This window comes from Bufo gargarizans, chromosome 4 (assembly GCF_014858855.1).
Source record: "Bufo gargarizans isolate SCDJY-AF-19 chromosome 4, ASM1485885v1, whole genome shotgun sequence".
Lineage (NCBI taxonomy): Eukaryota > Metazoa > Chordata > Amphibia > Anura > Bufonidae > Bufo > Bufo gargarizans.
The window spans coordinates 285,595,529-285,613,888 of NC_058083.1; the positions used below are offsets into that span (position 1 = coordinate 285,595,529).

An 18,360-nucleotide genomic window follows, 5' to 3' on the forward strand; every position below is an offset into this window, starting at 1 on the left:
TCACTGATAACACCTACCCCATGTACAGCTATCAGTGACTGTCAGATATCTATGAATGTACACTTACACAGAGAATGTTATCAGTCACTGATAACACCTTCTCCATGTACAGCTATCAGTGACTGACAGCTATGTATGTATACAGACTTACACTGAGAATACTATCAATCACTGATAACACCTCCCTGTCTACAGTTATCAGTGACTGACAGATATCAGTATATACACAATTACACATAGAATGCTATCAATCACTAATTATACATCACCTGTGTACAACCATCAGTGACTGACATATATCTCTGTATACACACTTACACAGAGAATGCTATCAATAATTGATAAGATGGCTGCCATGTACAACTGAAGTCAGAAAGAACAGAGATATAGACTCACCTAAAGAATTATTAGGAACACCATACTAATACAGTGTTGGACCCCCTTTTTCCTTCAGAACTGCCTTAATTCTACGTGGCATTGATTCAACAAGGTGCTGATAGCATTCTTTAGAAATGTTGGCCCATACTAATAGGATAGCATCTTGCAGTTGATGGAGATTTGAGGGATGTACATCCAGGGCACGAAGCTCCCGTTCCACCACATCCCAAAGATGCTCTATTGGGTTGAGATCTGCTGACTGTGGGGGCCATTTTAGTACAGTGAACTCATTGTCATGTTCAAGAAACCAATTTGAAATGATTCAAGCTTTGTGACATGGTGCATTATCCTGCTGGAAGTAGCCATCAGAGGATGGGTACATGGTGGTCATGAAGTGATGGACATGGTCAGAAACAATGCTCAGGTAGCCCGTGGCATTTAAACAATGGCCAATTGGCACTAAGGTTATTTCAGTCAACGTTACTCTTCTATCAGCTTGAATCAGTCGGCCCACTCTCCTCTGACCTCTAGCATCAACAAGGCATTTTCGCCCACAGGACTGCCGCATACTGGATGTTTTTCCCTTTTCACACCATTCTTTGTAAACCCTAGAAATGGTTGTGCGTGAAAATCCCAGTAACTGAGCAGATTGTGAAATACGCAGACCGGCCCGTCTGGCACCAACAACCATGCCACGCTCAAAATTGCCTAAATCACCCCCAAAAAGTGGGTAACAACGTGGCCCAATTGACCCTTGTGTAGTGCCCACATTTACCTAGTGGGACACTACATCAAGATCCCCCATTAGACAGATCTGTTTTGCTCTGAAACACTGCAGAGTTTCAGAGAAAACGCTTTGAGAAAGATTCTGGCACAGGATAAAGTGTCTCTTCGGCTTCCCTCTGCTTAGCTTAGTTTAACTGGTCTCTCCCTATAGGCAAACATGGAGGTCAATCAAGTTCAGTGAGACAGGGAGAAACTACAGGAGGCCCACCCAGAAGACACATCTCCCTGTGGCTCGGCTCCTTATTCCAAACCATGATTTCAATGAAAGTGTTTCAAAGTAGAAAACAGATCACTGTAATAAGGGAGCCTGTCAGTATTTCATGCTGCTTGTGGTTAAAACAGGATAAATCTCCTAACAGGTTCCAGTTGACCTATTATATAGTAGATCAGAACTCGTTTAGGCTGGACATTGGCCTGTCTAAAAGCACGCTTACAAATAAGGTGATATATTATTTACCTTTTATTACATAAAAGCCATGTTATGATGCAGAACTATGGTGACAATAACACTAAAGATGGTTGTGAAATTAACAGTTCCTTTATGACGATTACTATAATACAACAACCAGCTGGAAAAGTGCAACCATCACACAAATTGGAAATGTCTGCATCTAAATATGTATGAGAACAGTCCCTAGAAGCAATATTCAGTTGCCAGTGACAATCACAGCAATATAAGACAGCCAGCATAGTCCTAAAGATTATCTATAGTTAAGCAGCTTGAGGGAGTGGCACCTTCAAGTGTTAATGCGCACCTATTATCTTGGGAGTAGCATTCCTCTGCACTTTTGCCCCCCTCCCCTATCCAATAGAGCGCCTTGATTAGGTGGTACATATGGCTGTGCTTGCTCCTCCTCCCATCGGTTGCTTGATGCACATGGAGGTGACTAGGAGCAGCACACCTTATGTGTGGCGTCTGCGCTCCTGAACATAGAAGCCCAATGGCTTAGGTAGGTTTAGCGTAGGACCCGCCTGAACTGAGACCACCTTGGCACTGGGTAGGTGGGCACAGATGTGTTTTGATCAAAATATATTGACTAAGTGTCTCAGATTTTATCATATCAGAGTGAGGACTTTGTCCATATATAATGCTTGCATCTACTTTACTAAGTGCATTATTATCTTATTTCTGTGGTTTTCTTCAATAATATGGCCAGGGACATCCGCACATTTGTATATCATAACGTGCAGGATGTTTTTATCTTAGTTTTGTCTGTGGATTTTTTTGTCTATGTAGTATTTGCTTGAGGGAGTGGCACCTTCAAGTGTGAATGCGCACCTATTTTATCTTGGGAGTAGCATTCCTCTGCACTTTTGCCCTTCCTATCCAATAGAGCGCCTTGATTAGGTGGTACATATAGGTGTGCTTGCTCCTCCTCCCATTGGTTGCTTGATGCACATGGAGGTGACTAGGACCAGCACACCATATGTGCGGCGTCTGCGCTCCTGAACATAGAAGCCCAATGGCTTAGGTAGGTTTAGCGTAGGACCCGCCTGACCTGAGACCACCTTGGCGCTTGGTAGGCGGGCTCAGATGTGTTTTGATCAAAATATATTGGCTAAGTGTCTCAGATTTTATCATATCAGAGTGAGGACTTTGTCCATACATAGTGCTTGCATCTACTTTTACTAAGTGCATTATTATCTTATTTCTGTGATTTTCTTTAAGCAGCGTTTCCACTAGGTGACATTTTAGTTAAAGGGGTTGTCTCACCTTGCAATTTGAGCACAGCGTGGATCTTTAGCTGTGCACTTTCAGTTCATTCTGGGGGTGGTCACAATTCACTTGATTGATGGCATAGGCAGCGCTATAATCACGCCCACTTCTCTGTTATGAGGTAGGTACACCGGTTGTGATCTGGTTCTGTACTGCCACCTCAGCTTGCAGTGATTCTCTATAGTACCCTCTGCACTGTTTTTGCTCACTGGACTAAGGTGGATACATTTGGTGGTGGGTGGTCCTCAGAAACTGCTACTTATGAGTACAGAACTCACATGCGTCTCTTTCCCTAACACTCTTACAGACCTCTTCCTGTCAAGGCTGTAACATCTTTCCCAGCAGTGTCCTGAACATAGTTTCCACCTTCCTCTGCTGGATATTGGATATACACAGCACTTTGACACTGTGGCAATCTCTTTGGTCGCACGACATTTGTAATGGTCAAGTTGCTATATAGCCCTGGCCTTGACGTATGATTAAAGGGAACCTGTCACCTCCAAAAACCATCCCAAGCCGCCAGCAGTACCGGACAGTAGCCAGCAGCGTGATTCCGACGATAATTTCCTTCCTGAAGGCCGATGCGGCTAAAGCTCAGAAAACGTTCTTTTATTCCCTACCTTCGCGCTTCTCTAGCAATGCTTGAAGTCAGGGGGGCAGCGGCCTCCTTGCTTCAAGTCACAATAACCACGCCCCCTTCCCTGCCCCTTTGCTGTGACTGACAGCGCTTCAGAAGAACTGAAAGGTAAATGGTGATGTGAACCTGACCTAAGCCTTTTTTTATACTGTCAACTGAGGACTATTTCACAGTTCTTATGGTGAAGAAGCCTTGTTGCCTCCGGACACTGAACTTTTTCTCAGACAGACACAGACAGTGCACCTTGTCTTTTGTGGGGATTTTACATGAAAAAGCTTTTCCCATATTTTTATATCGGCCAGCTATATATTTATAGAGGTTAATCATTTCCCTTTTAGACATCTCTTTTCAAGACTATATAAATGTAATTCTTTTAATCTTTGCTCATAACTAATGGCCCTATTAGACTGCGCGATTTGTGAGCCAATTATCGGCAATGAGCGTTCATAGGAACGTTTGTTCCTGAAAATTGGCCCATATAATCAAACAGCCGGTTAGCTGATGAACGAGCAAGCGCTTGTTTGTTGGCTGGTTTGTATATTTCATTGGGATGAAAGATGCCCGATTATCAGCAGCACATCTCCCTGTGTAATCAGGAATGTGCTACCAATAATGAATATAGCAGAAGGGAAGAACAACAGCGGTAGCAATTTTTTCCTCCCAAATCCAGTTTGCATTGGCCTGTGTAATCAGGCTGGTGCAGACGAGTGCCGATGGATGTGTTATCATCGAACCGCGCTCACACTGCCTGAAACACGGGCAGTGTAATAGGGCCCCAAGACCCGACATGACTTCACTTTAGCTGCTCTTGTTTGTACTATTCCGAGCTCCAGAGACTAAATTGAGATAGGATAAGGAAAAAATATTAAAGCGCTGAGCCCCAAAATTAGTATTGATTGAAATGTTCAATAAGTATATAAAATAACGTATTTAAAAAAAACATATCAAATTTTTAAGGAACACAATTTGAACTTGAGAATGGTGACGGGGATCTACGTCCTCAATCTGTGTCATTGTAGCAGAAGAGACAAGAAAGAGCAAGAGAAAGAAACAGGAAGAATGAAAAGGTATTATTATAATTTTCTTGTTTTTAAAGTGGATTCAGTCTACATATGTTCCTCTCTGTGACATGATAATAACATCCTGTTTTGAAAGATTGAGTGAAGAATTAGAAAGAGCAAAGAGGAAACAAAAGACTTGCCGAGTATTTATTCATTGGGCAGGAAGTTCCTTGACACATTTTTTGGTTAATCAGAACTTAGTAAATGGAAACAAGGATCAATTTGCATTGATCGGACGCGTTAAATACATAAGATTATTGGATCTTACTTTACTAGGTCCATCGGTCCTAGTAACATAGCTAATAAACAACACCCCGCTCTGGCACAGCAACTTGTGGTGTTGTAAGGGTGTGTAATAAAAGTAGGGCTGGATACAGTTTCAGAGGTCTTTGGAAGAATAAAAGAGAGAGATTTACAATTGTTTTAGCTACAATGGAGTCACTGAAAGATTTAGCCAAAGAGGGAAATTATTGAACAGAAAGGAATGCAAATTGAAGCTGTGCAGATTGCTAGATAAAATACAGATCATGTGAAAATAGTTTAATATAGTGGGAATATGTGGCAAGCATGTAGCTGAAATCTTGGGAACTAAGTGAGTATGTGAGCAAGGCTCTGTATACACAGCATGCAGAAAATCTAAAGTGTAATACAGTAGCAGCAAAGTGTATGACATTATAAATAATCTAATCCACACTGCAAAAAAAAAAAAATCTGGATTCCACACATTAAATTGAACTGTGGTGTAGATTTTAATCCCACAGCACGTCAATTTATGCTGTGGATTTCCACGGTGATCAGCAATGCAGTCCCACCATCTGGTACACAATTCCTGCAGCTACATTGTGGATTTTCCAACGAGGAAAATTCTCAATGGAGCAATTCTGTGCGGACATACAGTACCCATACAGTGGCACCTTTAGAAAGAGATTACCATCATGTAGTGGGCTGTAGATGTCGTTTAGGGGCTGAAAATGTGATAACAGTTTTCCATTAACTTTGATAAGTTATTGCTGTTCAAGAGTATAGTCACATGTGGCACAATTATTGCAAAATTTCTGCAAATGAAAATCAGTGCCATTCATCTGAATAATTTTGTTTAGGCAGCAATTTTCTGAAAGCCCCATGGGACAGTCCCAGAAAATATAACAAATCTGCCACTCGTGAATTCATCCTAATTCTGTGTGCTGCTTAAAGGGGTTCACCGGGGCTTTACCTAAATTCTCTGTTTCGGCAACCTGTGGAATGAAGAGCGTTTCAGCAGTACTTACCTTTTTGTTGAGCCACCGATTCCGCAATCTCGACTGTGACCACACGACAGCCAGACTTGATGTGGGCTCTTCTGCTGAAGTCCAACCAGCTCCTTTGTCTTCCTGCTCAGCTATACATGTACTTGATCACAGCTGAGATTGCAGAATCGGCAGTGCAATGGAAGGGTGAGTGCTGATAAAACTTTTTTCCTTCCACAAGTTCGGTGAAAAAGAGGATTTTCAGTTAGGTCCATGTATATTTGGACACTTTTTGCTCTGTACATTTCCAAAATGGATTCTGAACAAAACAATTCAGATGCAGTTGAAGTTCAGACTTTAAGCTTGAATTCAATGGGTTGAACAAAATGATTGCATAAAAATGTGAGAAACTAAAGCATTTTTTAAACTCAATCCCTTCATTTCAGGGGCTCAGAAGTAATTGGACAAATTAAATAATTGTAAATAAAATGTTAATTTCTAATACTTGGTTGAAAACCCTTTGTTAGCAATGACTGCCTGAAGTCTTGAACTCATAGACATCACCAGACGCTGTGTTTCCTCCTTTTTAAGCTCTGCCAGGCCTTTACTGCAGCGGTTTTCAGTTGCTGTTTGTTTGTGGGCCTTTCTGTCTGAAGTTTAGTCTTTAACAAGTGAAATGCTCTATTGGGTTCAGATCAGGTGACTGACTTGGCCATTCAAGAACATTCCACTTCTTTGCTTTAATAAACTCCTGGGTTGCTTTATGTTTTGGGCCATTGTCCATCTGTATTATGAAACGCCGACCATTCGTTTTGGCTGCATTTGGCTATATTTGAGCACACAGTATGTCCCTGAAAACCCCAAAATTCATACGGCTGCTTCTGTCCTGTGTAACATCATCAATAACCACTGCCACTGGCAGCCATGCATGCCCAAGCCATCACACTGACTCTGCCGTGTTTTACAGATGATGTGGTATGCTTTGGCTCATGAGCTGTACCATGGCTTCTCTATACTTTTTTCTTTCCATCATTCTGGTAGAGGTTTATCTTGGTTTCATCTGTCTAAAGAATGTTCTTCCAGAAGTGTACTGTTTTTTTAAGATTTTTTTTTACCAAAGTCCAATCTAGCTTATGAGTGGCTTGCACCGTGCAGTGAACCCTCTGTATATACTTTCATGCAGTCTTCTCTTTATAGTAGATTTGGATATTGATACGCCTATATCCTGGAGAGTGTTGTTCACTTGGTTGGCTGTTGTGAAGGGGTTTCTCTTCGCCATGGTAACTATTCTGCAATCATCCACCACTGTTGTCTTCCGTGGGCGGCCAGGTCTTTTTGCATTGTTGAGCTCACCAGTGCTTTCTTTCTTTTTTCTCAAGATGTACCAGACTGTAGAGTTTGCCACTCCTAATAGTGTGCAAATTTCTCGGATGTTTTTTTCCTGTTTTCGCAGATGAAGGATGGCTTGTTTTACCTGCATGGAGAGCTCCTTTGACCGCATGTTTACTTCTCAGCAAAATCTTTATATTACAAGCACCACACCTCAAATCAACTCCAGGCCTTTTATGTGCTTAATTAAGAAAAACATAATGAAGGCATCACCCACACCTGCCCACAAAACAGCTTTTGAGTCAATTGTCCAATTACTTTTGGTCCCTTTAAAAACAGGGTGCCACATGTATAGGAGCTGAAACTCCTATACCCTTATCCAATTTTAATGTGGATACCCTCAAATGAAAGCTAAAGGTCTGGATTTTATGGTTACGTCCATTATATAACTATAACTTGAATATCTTTTAGTAAACAGGTAATAAAAACAAGAGTTTTGTCAGTGTCCAAATATATATGGATCTAACTGTAGGTAAAGACCTAGGTAAAGGAGAACCCATTTAAATATATTATGAGGAATATATTTGCTGCCTTTATGCCATTCTTCACTTTCCACTAAACAGTTAAGTCCTGTTTATTTTCTCCCTGACAGTTAATTAAGAACAAATTGTTCTCTGTGCCACTTTCCTGTACAAGATGCATAATTAAATGGCAGGGGAAGAGCATAACATGCCTTATTATTATTTAATTTGCATTCATTTTCCATTTTGTAAGTTTTTTTTCCCTCTGGTGGATAACATCTGAGAATAGAAGTGAGATGCTATTATACAATACAGAATTTAACAGGTAAATATAGAATTGTATTGCTTTATAAATGTCTCTGTAGTTAGCTTTATATCCGATATATACATAACCCAGAGAAACCAAATACTACCAGGGCCTCACACTTGGCAGCTTTTCAATTGTGAAAGAAAATGCAACTGTGGCTGCTGTTCGGAAACAGACAATGGTTCTTTTCAGGTTAAAAAGTGAGGGATACACATATCAATGTTTAACGAAAAACCTGCTGGCCTGTAGAGTGAACCAAAGCAAAAGTACCCAACCAGTTTTTTTTTTAAAAGCATTTTATTCCTTTTTACCAAGGATTACAGAGAAGAACAAATGTAGTTCAGATCCACACACAGAGCAAACAACCAGCATGAACAATTGCCGGGGTACTAACACACTATCCATACGTATCAAAACGCACTGACACTAGCTTAAAGCCAGATTTATCTCAGCTTGGATCCAAGAGTGAATCATCGTTTCTGGGCAGTAGATTGCTGTTTACACAGTAAATCTGCTGGCCAGAAACTATGGCTTTGGTGTCATCTTCAATGAGGCTTACATCCAATGAATGAGCTTTTGCTCATTCATATGGTTATTGGCGGCACCTTTACACAGGTCAATGTAAAAGAGCCCTTAAATGAGTGTATATGAGCTTTTTGAAACGCAAAGATAAGGGCTACATCCCCTGAGCCTAATAAAATAAATGCTTTTATACTACTTCTGAATTTATAGGAACCTCCTGCATTTCTGTAAGTGTGATTTCCCCTCCTTAACTGTTCTGTGAGCTCCAGAGCTAAAAAAAAAAAAATTGGACGTAAGGGAATGGACGTCACAGCAATGCAGTGGTGGCCAATTCGACAGAAGTCAGATCCCCCCCCCCCCCCCCGCTTTTGATAGAAATGCATCTAGCTGTTCAGCTGAAGAGGAGAATAGTTAGGCTAAAAAATACATTAGGGAAGCCAAAATGACCTATTCCTTCACAGTTATGATTGTACAAAGAAGCAGAGCCATTATGCAAAAACATTTGAAAATTCAGATACCCTTTAATAATATAATGTGTGACTGTTTTCCAGTAAAGTCTCATGGCAAAATGTTAACCGTAATATGTCAACTATTACAACCTTTATTTTTTTCCAAAATACATTTAAAAAGAGAAGTCCGAATGTCCCTTTATTCAATGTCGGACTGGGTTTCCTTGGTCCCACCAGAGGAAATGATTCCCAAGGCCCAACCCCTATATCATCCATAAAGTTTAATATGTTTTGAATCAAAGAAATAGATCCCAGTGGCAAGTGATCAGATCCAAAGACAGCCAATTGCTTTTATTTTTCTCCTGAATCTTTGGGGCCCATTATGGTCTGGTCCTACTGGAGGATCCCTGGTACTCTGGTGGGCCAGTCTGACCCTGCTTTTCAGTTGTTTTTTTTCATTCTCAGAATGACTCGAAATAAAATATCATGTTCTGTTTTGGGAACAACTATTATTTTCAACATACAATAAAACAGGGCAAGCAATGTTAATTTAAGCTTTTTTTCTAATTGGATTCCATAAGACAGCAGAAACAACAGAAAGTCTGTTTTTTTTCCATACATTCTCCCATTGATCTAAAATTATTAAAAAAAATATTGAAGGAAAAAATGACATCCCATTCAATTCAATGCAGATACAGGTAAACCACATAGACTGTGATAAACTGTGTTTGGGCACCTGGGATATATACAAAATAAAAGTACACAGATTTTTTCCATTCTTCCTCCCTTGTGCATATTATTTCCTCAAAGTAAGCCTTTGTGCTTATTTTAATTAGTGGTCTGCACCTCTATACTGAAGTAGGAACATCAGTGCAGATGCTAGGCAGAAGGCCCATTTAACTCCTAACTTAATATACCTATACAATTTTATCTATTGGCATATTTTTGGCAGCTTAACATCTAAATATTTTTGCTCTATAAAATAATGTACATTATATTTGATAAAATAAAAAACAACTATGCTAATGCATGTTTTTTTAAATTAGATAGAAGCTGGTGAGGGTGGGGTTAACTGCAGACAAACATGAATTTTTAGATTTTTTGTTTCCTATGATTTAATTTCAGTCTCAACAAATTCTAACTCCAAAAATAACAATGTTACTTTAATTGCCAATTAACTTCTTTTAAAAAAATACTGAATTTTAGTTCAAAACGCGTATTAAAAAAATATATATACAATGAGACGGATCTCATTTTCATGCTCATTAAAAATTAGTCAAATATAAAGTATAAATGTATCTGGTTAAGCTTTCCTATTTCATATGTTCTACTGAAAGCCCTGGTAAGATATAGTTCATGGCTAATATTCAGATATATGCCTTGTGTGAAAGTTGCTTAGTGGTGGAGATTAAATCTTAAAGGGGGTGTCCTTTATGGAACATTTAAAGGGGTTGTCTCATGTCAGACGTTGATGGCATATCGCTAGGATATCCCATCAAAGTAGATAGGTGTGGGTCCTACCTCTGGGACCCACACCTATCTCCAGAAGTGAAGGAGAATGCACTGTGCAAGTGCAGCCATCCTCCTTTCATTGCTATGGGAGTTCTGAAAATAGCCGAGCATATTTCCAGCAGTCGCATAGTGGTTATCAGAGAGGTGGCTTTATATTTGTGGCGCATTCTTTATTCACTTCTATAGGACTTCAGAAAATAGCAGAGGATGCTCACTCGCCTATTTTCAAAATTCCCAAATAAGTGAATGGAGAACACCTGCGCATGCACCATGTGCTCTCCTTCCCTTCGGGACGCTTGTTCTGGAGATAGATAAGGTTCTTTAAGGCATATCACTAGGATATGCCACAAATGTTAGAATTCCATCTCTGGAACCTGCACCTATCTCCAGAATGGGACCCCAGAGGGAAGGAAGAGCAAGCCGTGCATGCATGGTCACAGTCCATTTACCACTGTGGGAGTTCCAACAACAGCTGATGTACGGCTTTAAAATGTATTTTCTTACAAAATAAAGCAGGACATTGTGGTGCACTTCTCATGTCTGTCATCCTATTTAGTCTTCCACTAGTCCCTCCCCAGTGTCCTTCCGTCACTCCCACAACACTGTTTGCTTTCAGGCTCCCTATCTCAACGTCCACTAGAGCTTTGAACGTGAGACTACCATCATTTTATAGACAATCATCTTGGCTATCTCATACATAAATTGGACTTGCAGCTATTTAGCATATGATTAGTTTTGTAGATTCTTGTCATACAACTGCATTGTTACTGTTTTGCTCCTGGTGGTGGAACAATCTTTTTCTTCTTGTATACTACAAATTACAACCTGTTCTCACATTCCCTAATAGTTCAGTGTGGTATTAGGTTCATTCCCAAGTGAAAGGTCACTGGTTTGAATCCAAGAGCAGCTATGAAGAAGATTTCCCTATAAAAGAGAAAACATCATCCAGCTCATCGATAGCGGTATCTTGGCCAATAAAATTGTCAAAATGCATCATGTTTGTGCAATGACAGTTGGAAGAATACAAAATGAAGTCTGTCCATCCATTCCAAAACCAAGAGGTGGACATCCAGGCAAAATATTGGAGTCAACAAGTCAGTTCATCACCAGGTCTATCAGTTCTGGTGCGACAAACATGGCAGTGGGTGTGGCTCATATGCTTCATAATAGTAAGATCACAGACGTCCATGCAATGTGCATTACACAAGTCTGGAATGGTGGCACGAAAAATGGTGAAGAAGCCTCGACTTCAATATCGTCATAAGCGTTGGCTTGAGTTTGTACAACAGTGGACAGTAGAAGATTGGAAACGGTTGATTTGGAGAGATGAGACAAAAGTCACTAGACTGGGCTTTGATGGGTGCAAATGGGTCTGGAAGAAACAAGGGAAAAGGGGGCTAACGGATCAAGAAATTGAAGAAACTGTCAAGTCCAGTGGGGGAAGCCTGATGATATGGGGTTGTTTCATAGCTAACGGAGTTGGATACTTGCCCAGGATCGATGGTGGTCTTAATGCTGAGCTATATGTGAGTATCCTACAAGACGAGCTACTTCGTACACTCGAGAACTATAGGTATGAAAAGGATGACATAGTGTTCCAGCAGGACAACAACCTAAAGCATACATAGAGATTGGCGAAGAAATGGTTCAATGACAATGAAGTAGAGGTGCTGGATTGGCCCCTACAGTCGCCAGACCTAAACCCAATCGAACACTTGTGGGTAGAGTTGAAGAAAAAGCTGTATTCGTACCCTAGTGAGTCGACCAGTATGCACAACATTGGGAACATGTAGAAGAGACCTAGGAACAGATTTTGGTCAAGACATGTTTGAATTAGATCGAGAGCATGCCCAGAAGGATTCAGGCAGTGTTGAAAGGCAAAGGTGGATTTACAAAATACTAATAAAAAAATAAAAGTTTCAATTTTGAATTTTAGGAGCAAAACAGTAACAATGCAGTTGCATCACAAGAATCTGCATAACTAATCATATGCCAAATAGTTTCAAGTCCAATTTATGTATGAGATAGCCACGATGATTGTCTATAAAATGATAGTAGTCTTACGTTCAAAGCAGATGACCTTCCCAATGCTTGATATGCCTATAGGTATATTAAATGTTGCTCTGTGTGTAAAGCTTCCCATTCGCATAGTATAAAAGTCGGCTGAACTGGTCAATTGTGAACTGGAAAATTTAGGCTGTGGTCAGCCGATTATTTGAAACTTTGCACAAGCCTCAGGGAGTAAGGTTTTTAAATCTGAATCCCTGATCATGCAGGTTAGTCTATAATGGCTGATTGCAGGATTGTTTGTGCGAACAATCCCATAGATGATTTATCAGTCACACTCTGGGTAATCAAAAACTTATGTATATGGGTTGTTTAGAGGATCAGACATAGCATTATAAAGATTTATGTGTGGACTCATTTAAAGAACACCACATTTCATTATTTGATTTTATTTAATTTGATTAAATTAAACTTACAAAATGATAAGTCACTATTGTAGAGGTCAATATATATCCTGGCACATATAGTAAGACAGTTAACAGAACATCATACCCAGAGATTTCCCAGTCAATTGAGTCCTAAAATATATATTCCTATGTTGATGCTAATATAAAGAATGGCATTCAACCAGTGGATTTAGCTGGTATTCTGGGTAACAAGTATATCATGACTCTGTACCGGTCATATCCAACAACAATAAGTTGTATCACAGCACAGTCAATGACTACAGGTTAATGACACTTGAAAATATAATTTCCCCCACATAAACATTGCAAAAGAAAGGTTTCCATATAAATTTGGTTTACAGCTATCTAAGCGATTTTAGTAAATTTAAGAATTATAAATTTGCAAAACATATGTGAGAACATAAAAATCATTAAAGGAATGCTCTGAGCATAACATATACACTGTGTTATGTCTAATACATGGTCCAAGGGGCAATGCATAAAATTTGGATTAAAAAAAGACCACAGAATGCTTGTGTCATGTCCCGCTCTCTCAGGCGCTTCATAAAACGTCAGTTTTGTTCGGAGAGTCCCTTTAATGTTTTAATATTGTAAAGAAAACTACTGCATATACTATATGTTGGGAAACCTCACACATTCTATTTTACGTAGGAGACATCATATTTTTCCTATAATTTTAAAGAAAAGTGTTTGTGATATTTAGTTCTCTCTGCAACAAAAGTTAATAAGCAATATAACTTCACAAGCAGTGTTCTATATGGTACACCTAAAAAAAGAGAATTAAAGTTGGTGCAAACTCACAAATTCCGTGTTTCAATTCAGGAATTTTTTCTCAATGAGAAACTACAATTTTAGGTCTATGGAGCAAAAAAGAACATCTCAGTGGTAACTCATACCAACCCACTGCATAGATGACATTACATATCTATCCTGACCTGCACTACATGACCAAAGTTAAAGGAAAGGACACAATTTCCATTGTTATTGATGTATTGTATCTACTTCAATGAGAATAAGTCACCATTAAATGTTATTTTAGTATACTATTTACTTTTGTAATTTACTTTCTGTTACAAAAATACTCCAGTTGCCGATATTCTCTTTACTTCTTTATAATGGTGCCCCCTGGTATTTAATCTCTGTAGTAAAGTGCATGTGCACCTACTGAGGTGGTCGCACATGCTCAGTTCCTTCAACTGCCACCCGCCGTATCTAGAATTAGAAGTTGCGACCGTTACAGGGAGAGAGCTTCAAAAGAAAGGACACCCCCCCCCTTCCCGAGCTGTGATAGGGAGATAGCTGCAGCTGAAAGACTATGCCCCCTGAGAAAGGACATGCCTCTTGAGATATGATAGAGAGCTGCAGCAGAAAGGAAACACCCCAAGCTGTAATAACGATAGCTGAAGCAGAAAGGACACACGCCTGAACAGGGCATGCCTGCCTGAAGAGAATACAGCAGAGAAATTGGAGCAATAAATGGGGAAGTCTCTGGGTCCATGTAAGGTACAGGGCTGATTTTCATTTTTTACATCAGAGATGGCATAACCCCTTTACATGGAAAAAACTGAGGGTACACATACTGTAAGATGGCTCAGTCAAATCATTGCATTGCAAAAGGAGATTTTACATTTTTTTATGTGGTACTGATGTTACTGTGTGAGGTGACCTCAAAAACTTTCAGTATTTCGTTGCAAATATTGCACCCTCATCTTGGTAAACCCTTGAAACCCCCTTGTAAAATTAGATTTATAGTCCCATTTATGGGACCTTATTTAGTGGTGCTCTGGTAAAAATAAGTGATTCAAATCAGAACTGACAAGACATACTTGTGGAAAGACTAGCTGGCATGGCTATGACTCCAGATTGAGGCGATGATAAGTCGAAAAGGACAATGCAGTTTTTGTCCATAATACTAGTACAATGACTCCTTTCATGTCGAGGAGCTCGCCCTTCCATCTCAGCGGAAGTTTCCATGAGGCTTCATATAGGTACAGATTATGTAGCAGTCATTGACATACCTGCAGGTGGAATATTCCACTGTAAAAAAATAATCTAAGTAGCATTTACCACATATTTTCATTCAGTAAAATGACAAATGGTACGTAATAGAGTCGAATTTATCTGCTACTATTCAGAAATATGTACAATGCGGTCTGCAAGTCCTTCCAGTTTCATAGGTGATTTTTATCCCAGCAAGAGGTTTCAAACATGCCACAACTGTATGTCTTGTTGGCTGGAGTTCTTTGTGGAATATCAATTCATTCATAACTTTTGGACGTTTTTGGAGATTCTTTGTAGACGCTCAAGGTTTTCAGTTCCCTGTGTCGGCACAATGCTCATTCGGAGTGGGGGAAGCCTGAGTAAGTGAAGACAAGCCTCTCAGTCAGACGGGCTGTACATTATACTTGGTTAGGATTACATGTGCCATTCCACGGTGTGCTTGATTATGAGAAGACAAGAGGGCAGAGGGGTGAGAGAGTGCTATAGTTGAATTTACATTGCATTTACATCATCTATTAACAGCAAACATTTAAAACCAAGACGGAGGCAATGAGCAGGATGAGAGCAGAGGATGAGTACAGGGAACCTGCACTCCCATGCGTTGTTGTAATGTTCGTGGAGGTTGTGACGAGTGATGCTCCACTAGAGTTTGAAGAGGATGACACATTTTTCCCTGCCAGAGTTGTACCGGTAGTATTGTATTTTGGAGTAGACTGGCTGTGGACCTAAAATAAGTGTATATAAAAAAGAATAGGTTATACATTCAAAACCATGTAGTACTGTACTTTATACAGGATGGGCAGGCAGACAGAAAATAAAGATGGCAGAGAGATAGGATACTAAGGCATCTACCACATCTGCGGCACTGTGATCCGGCAGAGAATGCCAGGAATTGGCTGGACATCGAAGCGTGCAGTGGTTTCTGTCTGCCCGATTCTCTGCATATTTGCCAGATTGCGGCTGGATTGACCCCATTATAGTTTATGGGTCCGGCGAGCATTCCGGTTGCATCTGGCAGTGCCGGATCCAGAGAATTTGGCAGGCAGCTCTATGCCAGAAAAGCCTGCCGGATACCATGCCATGGATATGTGAAACTAGCCTAATACAGCATAGGTATGCCAATTGGTCTAATACAGGTTTCCCCACAAGTATTTCCATGCCCTGGTGCAAATATTATTCTTCACCAGTGACGCCATATCACAATACAGAAGATTACCCCTACAGGTAGCACCACTCAAGTGGACGTTGCTCTTTGGCAATCTCATGCTGGGATTTTCATTGTGTTGCTTTCATTTCTTATTAGTAATTAATTGTAAAGCAAGTTGTTGAAATCTATTTTAAAAACATGTTTTACTCCATCTTTTATGGACTTTTATTTACTAGGTTACATGGCTCCCCACCTTCTATCTTTAAATGTGCTCCTTTGGTCTAATACACAATCGTAATGATGAGTTTTGTCCAACAACATATCTTACAGCCACAAATAATATTCCTGACTCCTCATGAAAAATCATTTTTGCCATGTTGAGAACAACTTATACATCCTCCCTTTTTTGTATTCACTGTTGTGTTTTACTGAAAAAACTGCATTCAAATTTGCATCCAAAATTGTCTCAAAAACTGAATGTGGGATTCCTTACTTAGGCCATTGAGTATTTTAGTAGCTTCAACAGTCAACATCTGCTACTGTATGAGTGCAGTATCCCACCTAGACTGTGCCATATGTAACATGAACATGCTATTGTCCTCATTCCAGTTCCTTAGTGAATTTATCTTTCACATTGTAGTCAGCAAATATTTGACAATAGAAATGAATATTAATTTATATTAGGAAGGAACATGAGGAAAGGAAACAGAATAGAAGCTCGGGAGGGGAATCGGTTAATTGTACACGTCAGGCGAAGATGACACTGCATAAAGAGAGACATAAAACTTTCACTAAAGAGAATCTTATTACAAAATCTGTGTATTAAACATGTTCCTTTAGTTGTAAAAAAGATGAGACCAATGCAAAGTGCAGTATTTAGTTATAGTGACATCTAAAGAAGCAGTAATGAAAAGAAGAACTCTTCATATGGAATAAACTAGCATCATGGACCTGAAACTAAATGTAGCCAAAATATCAGAATCAAGGATTCTAAATGTATATTTTCCAATGCATAACTTGTGAAACTGATGGACTATATCTACAGAAGTTGTTTTTGACAAACTTACAATTTATAGCTTTTTCTGCTGACATGTTTGAAATCTGTATTATATTCTATTAGAGTCACATCTATATAATCCTTTTCATGTCTCAGCTGTAAATCAGGAAAAGAATCTAGACTCTTGTCCATATGTTACTTAGGTCTGGAGTAAAATTTCAGGGGAACAGGCTCTACAAGTACACATTTTAGATTGTAACTCAGATATTTAGCATATCCAGTAATAAGGATCATTTGTGAATCCTATGTTACATGGTAAACTGGTGTAAAATCTGGATCGCATTGGACATTTGTCATTTTTAAGACACTCTTTAAATGCCAATATGTCTAAGTATGTAGTATATTCAACCTCATTAACCATTTAGGACCAAAAGCATTAAATAAATCATATATTAGTGGAATAAGATCAGTTATTCTTGCAATAAAGTGCATTATGTGCATCAGCATTGTGCAGAACAATGTAATGAATGTAGAAGTCTCACCTGGCTGGGTAGGAGTAAAGCCAAAAGGACAATTCCTAGACAGAGAATTGTGATCTGTTTCATCTTGTCCACAGTTCTTGTTGTGCCCCTGATTTCAATTTCTTACAATAGTACTCTTAGTCTCGCTCCTATTGCAGCTGTTGTGTTCCTTACGGTTTAGAAGGCTGACTGACTCTGCTAGGGGTTTTTATGTGCTATGCAGGAGATATCAATACCCATGACGTGCAGGTTTCCTCCCTCCCCATCACATGGTACTACACCTCCTTCATCCAGACCGCTTTCTATTCACCTTTTTGTGCTTATTGCCTTTGTTTCTGAACTTTATTGTTTTTCTTACTATTTTGGTTTAGTCAATATGATGTTTTTTTAAATCTGTTTGCAGTTGCAGCTTATGACATTTGCAATACTATGACAATGATAATCCTGGCATGTTTATAATATATTTTTATATCTACAGTTCCTTTCACTAAACAATACACAATTTAATTTTTAGCTAATTTTTATTACTGTACCTTTTTAGTTTACTTAACATTGGCTGTTTTTAAATTGGATTAACATTATTATTGTTATTAATATTTAACTGTTTACTAATATATATTTAAAAAATTACTGTTCTACATTTAACATAAGACAATTATTCTGTTATATTTGTCTACTAGAATAGTACGTTTTAGAAGTGTGTAATTAGGTAAAGCACAGCACAGTGTCAGTAATGACAACAGTGACACCTAAAGGTTGTCACTATTATCTGTAA

At 39.2% G+C, this 18,360-nt stretch overlaps 1 long non-coding RNA gene across 1 annotated transcript; it reads right to left on the minus strand.

The window, feature by feature from the left end:
* Positions 1-12,885: 12,885 nt before the first annotated feature.
* Positions 12,886-17,952, minus strand: LOC122935844. Its single transcript, XR_006388833.1, has 2 exons — positions 17,607-17,952; positions 12,886-15,645 (listed from the first exon to the last, which is right to left on the minus strand). It is a non-coding gene; the product is annotated as an uncharacterized LOC122935844 (long non-coding RNA).
* Between the last annotated feature and the right edge of the window lie 408 nt (positions 17,953-18,360).